The sequence below is a fragment of the Marmota flaviventris genome, chromosome 17 (genome assembly GCF_047511675.1).
Source record: "Marmota flaviventris isolate mMarFla1 chromosome 17, mMarFla1.hap1, whole genome shotgun sequence".
NCBI classification, from domain to species: domain Eukaryota; kingdom Metazoa; phylum Chordata; class Mammalia; order Rodentia; family Sciuridae; genus Marmota; species Marmota flaviventris.
The window spans coordinates 52,708,162-52,714,443 of NC_092514.1; the positions used below are offsets into that span (position 1 = coordinate 52,708,162).

Below are 6,282 nucleotides of genomic sequence, written 5' to 3' on the forward strand. Positions count from 1 at the left end.
GTTCCTCGGTATAATTGGGTTTGCTTTAACAGAAGGTCTCTCCCTGGGTTTTCCATGCCCAAATTCACTTACCAAGAAGACCAGGGAATTGCGATTATGGATGGGCCTTTGTTTTTTGATTCCACCAAAACCAAATACCTCGTTATTCCCCAGGATGCAATGTACCCAGTAACCATGGGTTGAGACTTTTTAGATTATAGTCATTTTCATTATTTATTTGAACAAATATTTACTGAGCATCTGATATGTGTTAGGCATTGGGCCGGCAGCTGAGTGTGCACCATGAATAAGCCAACACCGTCCTTTCCCTGTCAAGTTGGCACAAGTGTGTGTAGAAGGGATAAGACTTTCACCTGCCCTCAGCCCCCTCCAACTTTTCAAAAATTATCAGTCCATTATAATAATAGTAAATTTTTTAGGAGAATAAGACATCCTTAATCTTACTGCTACCACAAAGCTCTTTTTATTGTTTTACATAGCCGCCCAATTTTACTCCATCTGCACACATTTTATTATTTATGCACATTTTTATGTATATGCATTCATTGTTTACATGAGATTTCATATTTTTGGCATACTCTTAACATTTTCTACTGTAATCTTCACGATTGTAACTGTAATAGCTTTGTGACTTTGGCCATAGTACTGTGATATAAAGTGATCTCATTCCTGTTGTGGGCTTGTGGGTCTTTCATGTCAGATAATGCTGAAGTCAGTATCTGCAGGCATCTATAGCTCTCTTCTATCTTTATTTCTGCCCTTGATCTATTGCTTTATTTCTTCCCCCCCCCAAAAAAAAAAAAACTTGAACAAATTTACATCATCACTAGTGCAAGACTGCTAACTTAAGACATTGTTTCCAGAACTAAATGTTAACCGCTTTTGAAATTTCTGCAGTTTTTATTGAAAGTGAAAACTGCCCTCACTTGTGCTTCTGGTTTTATTTCTAGTGAGGATATACCCCAGTTTTCTGTGTGTTTATTTTCTTTTCTTTTCTGTGAACATCTACACATTACTAATTTCTCTGACGGAGTCTTGATGATTTTTCTTTTAAGTTTGAATGAGAAAGAGAGACGCTTTATCTGAGTCATATTCAGTTACAGAGTCAGTTATTAAGAAGTCAGAAGCCTATCAAGGTGGCACACATCTGTAATCCCAGCAACTCAGGAGGCTGAGACAGGAGAACCATGAGTTGGGGGCCAGCCACAGCAACTTAGTGAGGCCCTATCTCAAAATAAAAAATAAATAAAGGGCTGGGGATGTGGCATAGTGATAAAGCACCCCTAGGTTCAATCCATGGTATCAAAAAATAAATAAGTAAATAAAAAGTACTTGGGCTGTAGCTTAGTGGCAGAGCACTTGCCTAGCCTGTGCAAGGCCTTGGTACTGTATGGGTGAGTAAAACATGCTATTGAAGAAGAGTGAAATTTTGAACAGAATGTATAGATGACATTGATAAAAACAGGAGGCAGTTTATGCCCTACCCCAGAAAGTATTGAGGGGCCACTTTAAAAGCCATAGTCACTCTTAAGCACCATAAGAACCATGAAGATGGTTCTATAGACACCATTTTCCTGTAAGAAACTAAAAAATTTCCCAAACTAATCAACTTCAGGAGGATGAAAAGTGACCTTGCATTCTGCCATTTGTAAAATATGAGTCTTTTTAATTGTTGAAAGATGCTTTCCTAGGAATGGGTTTCCCTGAGTCATTTATACATGTTTACCCAAACTCTCTTGTGACTAACTATACCCAAATGTGAATCAACTGGCCAACATGAGAGGTGCAAGCTACAACTAGGAAAACACATTTTCTCTGCTCAGTGCAGACTAGCTCATACATGGTTCAAATCCACAATCTTGGATTCCTCAGCCTTTCTCTAACTGAAGTTGAGCCCAACTCAATCTCAGGGGTTAACAAAGATATTCTTTTTTTTTTTTTTAATTTTTTATTGTTGGTTGTTCAAAACAATAGCAAGACTGTGGAACCAACCTAGATGCCCTTCAATAGACGAATGGATAAAAAAAATGTGGCATTTATACACAATGGAGTATTACTCTGCATTAAAAAATGACAAAATCATAGAATTTGCAGGGAAATGGATGGCATTAGAGCAGATTATGCTAAGTGAAGCTAGCCAATCCCTAAAAAACAAATGCCAAACAAAGATATTCTTGTTGGTCTGGAAAAAACATGAGAATGAGTAGGCATCTGGTCATTTTATCACCTGCCCAGTCTTGCCAGCAGATGTCACTGCACCAAGCCACATTCTCCAAATAATATCTAGGATGAAAGGAAGGGCTTCAGAAAGGCCTGGTCTGACCATTCCAGCCCTCTTTTTCCATGGTTTCCATTAATACCTCTAGAAAACTATTAAGGCTATGTATGCATACATGCTTCCCAATAGTACTGAGGCTTAAACTTACCAGGTCAAGACCCAACCCTTGGCAGAGTTAGAGTTCTTATCCAAAAACCTTCTCCAGATTGGGTGGAGAGCACAGCTGCTGTAGGAGGGGAGGTAGGGCAAGCAGACTATGTAAGTGGGGGGTGCATATGATAGAGTTATCTAGGAACAAGGCCTATAGTGTGGGGTTGTTCCAAACATCACTGTGGAGCTGATACTCAGGCAGAGAACTCCACCCTGCCCCTATATCCACATTGGCAGAGCACATACATTGCCTGAAGACTGTAGGCTGGTTTTTATCCATCAGTTTGGGGGCCTCCTCAGTGCCAATCAGGCATAGCAACACCATTCAGGACACTGGGAAAGTTCCTAGCAGTTCAGACCATCAGTATTGTTCCTTCAATATAAGTGTGAACTACATTAGTAATCTGGGGAAAAGAGTCATCATGGGCTGACTTTCTTTTTATGTGCCTATCCACGGTGGGATAAAGACTGAAGACCTTCTTGGTCAATCTTCTGACTAACCTTCCAGGCGGGCCTGACTCATATGACCCTCTGCCTCATTCTCTATGATGCAGTCTCACTTGGCCTCCTGCAATTCTTAGGGATGCTCTGGTTTCTTCTATCTCAGGACCTTTGCACATACCCTTTACTCTGCCTTAAATGTTTTTCCCCATACTCATCTTTACCTATTTCAACAATTCTTTCAGATCTCGGCTTAAGTGCCATTTCCTTGGAAACCTTTCCCTGAGCCTTCCAGATTAGATAGGGGTTCCCTCTTGCACACTCTTATAGCACTCTGTACTTTTCTTCTTAGCACTTGTCCCAGCTTATAGTTTTATATTTATTTGTGGTATATGGATCCTTTGCCTTCTGTTTCCTCCCATATGTACCCCAGACTGTAGGCTCAAGGAGGGCAGTGTCCATTTTACCTATATTCCATTCCTAGACCCTAGTAGAGTGCATGACACTTAGTAGGCATGTAATAACTATTGGGTGTATGAATGAATGGCAAGTGGATAAAGAAAGTCAGCTAACACAGTGGTACACACATTCATATGATACTTGCACATGACATATAGCGTCTAATTCTTGTTATTATACCTAAGGAAGACACATCAGAGTACAGGAAAAGTCAATCCAAAATAATCAAAGTGCATATTACCACATGAGCACATTTTAAAGGAATGTGAAAGATGGAGCCTGAGGTCATGATCCAGGTGTATGACACAGAAAGGAGATGGGCACCGATTTGTTTTCCAAAGGTCATTGCTAAGGAAAATTTTTTGAAAACCAGACTGCATGCTGTCCAGAGAGGGGACCATGTGCCTTTCATCTGCATATCCCCGAAACCTAGCATGTCTGGCATATAGTAGGGACTTAAGAAATATGTGTTGGATTTTTTGTTGTTGAATCTTAAAGAAGATAGTCTTAGATCTAGGGATAAGGTAGTATGCAATTATTTGCTTGAGAAACCCCAGAGGCAGAGAGAGAGAAAAGAAAGTATGAATAGGGTCAAGAAGAGTTCCTTTACATGTATAGACAATAGCTACACAATGGACTGTTTCAGGGACATTAAGGCTATTCAAGGCCCATCCCTTGACCTTTTGAGATCATCCTCATGAGGGGCAATTACCAGGGGTTCTCACAAAATGCATCTTCTTTCCACCAGCAGGGACCAAATTCTAAACAGTATAAATCACTAACTGGTCTCACCCTACCCCAATGTCTCAGTGTTCTCTCCTTCCCTGCCCTCTGCACTCTTGGGCACAGGATGTGTTGGACCCTCGGGTATATTCTACTGTTTCCCACAACAGAAGGGAAAATCCCAGAAGGTGGTGCCCTTCAATCAGAAGTAAAAATGGCTGCATCTCTCAGGGCAACCAGTGCCTGGGCCTGGTATTCCTGAGCCCACAGCAGGGAGGCCATTAGCCTCGGTCCCAAGCATCCCTGCAACCAGCATCCCTGGCATTTAGCCTTCCATCCCTGGCACTTAACCCCCTGGCCCCATAAGAAAGGACATTTCAAACAGTTTTTCTTGGAGCCATGGAGGGTTCAAAAGAATTCTTGTGTACAAGAATTTTTTTAATGCATTAAAAAAAATAAATCCTCCAAAAATAGTAGCTATGGAACTGCTCAACCTCACTTATTTCTTCCCTCTCCTAGTAATCTGGAGCTTAAAGAAAAGGTTAAGGATTTGGACATGTGTTCATTAACCTTATTCCAGCCAGTTCCATTGGTCTCATACAAAATAGTACCAGAATCTTGGGCCCTGGGAATGGTGAAATCTGTACTCAGTCTCAAAGCTGAGGCACAGGCATCAAGGAAATAGGTACCTCAACTCTTGTCAATGAGGTGCTGGTGCTTCATGGAAACTAGTCTTGGGCCTTCCTCTTTCTGGCTTTCCACCCGGCCCTTTCCAGCACCCATAAATCACTGAGTATTAAATACCATCTGGAGGACTCTGCTCCCCAACCCCTACTCTGAGGCTCCCTGCCAGGCAGAGGTTGCAAAGTAAAAGCAGGGAGAAAAGAGAATGGGTAGCAGACAGGGGTACCCATGACTTATCAACCAAGCATTGTGGTCAGGCACTCTTCCCAACAGCATTCTAGTGGGCTGGGCAAGTGATGCAGCCAGTATCCTGGCGCTGAGGCAAAGTCCGGCAGAGCTCCCCTCGCTTGGCTGCCCCACTGGGGGGGGGGGGGACCGTCAAGGATGAGTCTTTTGTTTGTTTGTAGTCTCATTTGCCCTGGCACACTACTACTGGCTATTTCTTAATGTTTTATTTTTTGGCGGACACAACATTTTTGTTTGTATGTGGTGCTGAGGATTGAACCTGGGCCGCTCGCATGCCAGGCGAGCACACTACCGCTTGAGCCAAATCCCCAGCCCCCTGGCTATTTCTTAAGAGTCCTGGCTTCCTAGCTCTTGCAGACTTTTTCAAAGGGCAGCACACCATGGCCACCTCTTTTTGTCTTTTTTCTGATTTCTCCTTAATGGAAGCCCCATTCCCCTGCACCCCTCCCCCATCCTTCTCTTATTCCGCAAGGTAGGAAGCTCAAGGTAGGTGTGTATTTGGTCCTAGGCTAGCCATGGGAGGCAGACACAATAATGTTTCCATAAATTTCAACTCCTATGCCAGAGGCAGCTAGATGCCCCCAACCCACCTCCATAATTTGAGCAGTATAAACAAAATCAGAGTTTTAGGAAGTTTAAGGCTGAGGGAGATAGGGGAAATGGGGTTATGGTGTGACTGGTCTGGTCTGTATTCCTAACTCTGACCTTCAACCTTTGGGTTCAGGACCTGAGACCTCTAGTAGCAATTATGCACATATCCTTTACAAAAAAAAAAAATAGAGAACTCTTCACAAATTGGCATGTCATCCTTGCATAGGGGCCATGCTAATCTTCTCTATAAGTCTAATTTTAGTATATGTACTGCCAAAGTGAGTGCTGCACATAGGCTTTGAAAGCAGGTGGACCTGTCACTTCCAGCTGTCACTTTTAACACATTTCCTAACTTCTTTTGTGTCTCAGGTTCCTCACCTGTATAAAGTAGTCATGAAAATAGGAGGGTAGATAAATGAGATAACGTGTGCAAATTGCTTAGCCTATAGTAAGAGCCCAATAAGTGGAAGCTTTCTAATAAGCTATGCAATATGGGCACATGGCCTGTAAAATTGTGGTTAGGTTGCTTTTTTCTTGGAATCCTGGTGTTACTTACTGTCTCCACAGGTGATGGAGGCCTCTTGGGCTTTCTGAGGAATGCAGACACACCACTGGTTAAGGAATCCCAGGATTTCTCATCTCTTTGGGAAGAATTCTGAACTGGGTGTTTAAGGTCAAGAAACTGCCATTTGGTATGGCAGCCCTGACTT

General features: G+C 42.4%; 1 non-coding gene across 1 annotated transcript; it reads right to left on the reverse strand.

The window, feature by feature from the left end:
• Positions 1-5,753: 5,753 nt before the first annotated feature.
• Positions 5,754-5,858, reverse strand: LOC114083496 (U6 spliceosomal RNA). The gene has a single exon (XR_003581155.1). It is a non-coding gene; the product is annotated as a U6 spliceosomal RNA (small nuclear RNA).
• Between the last annotated feature and the right edge of the window lie 424 nt (positions 5,859-6,282).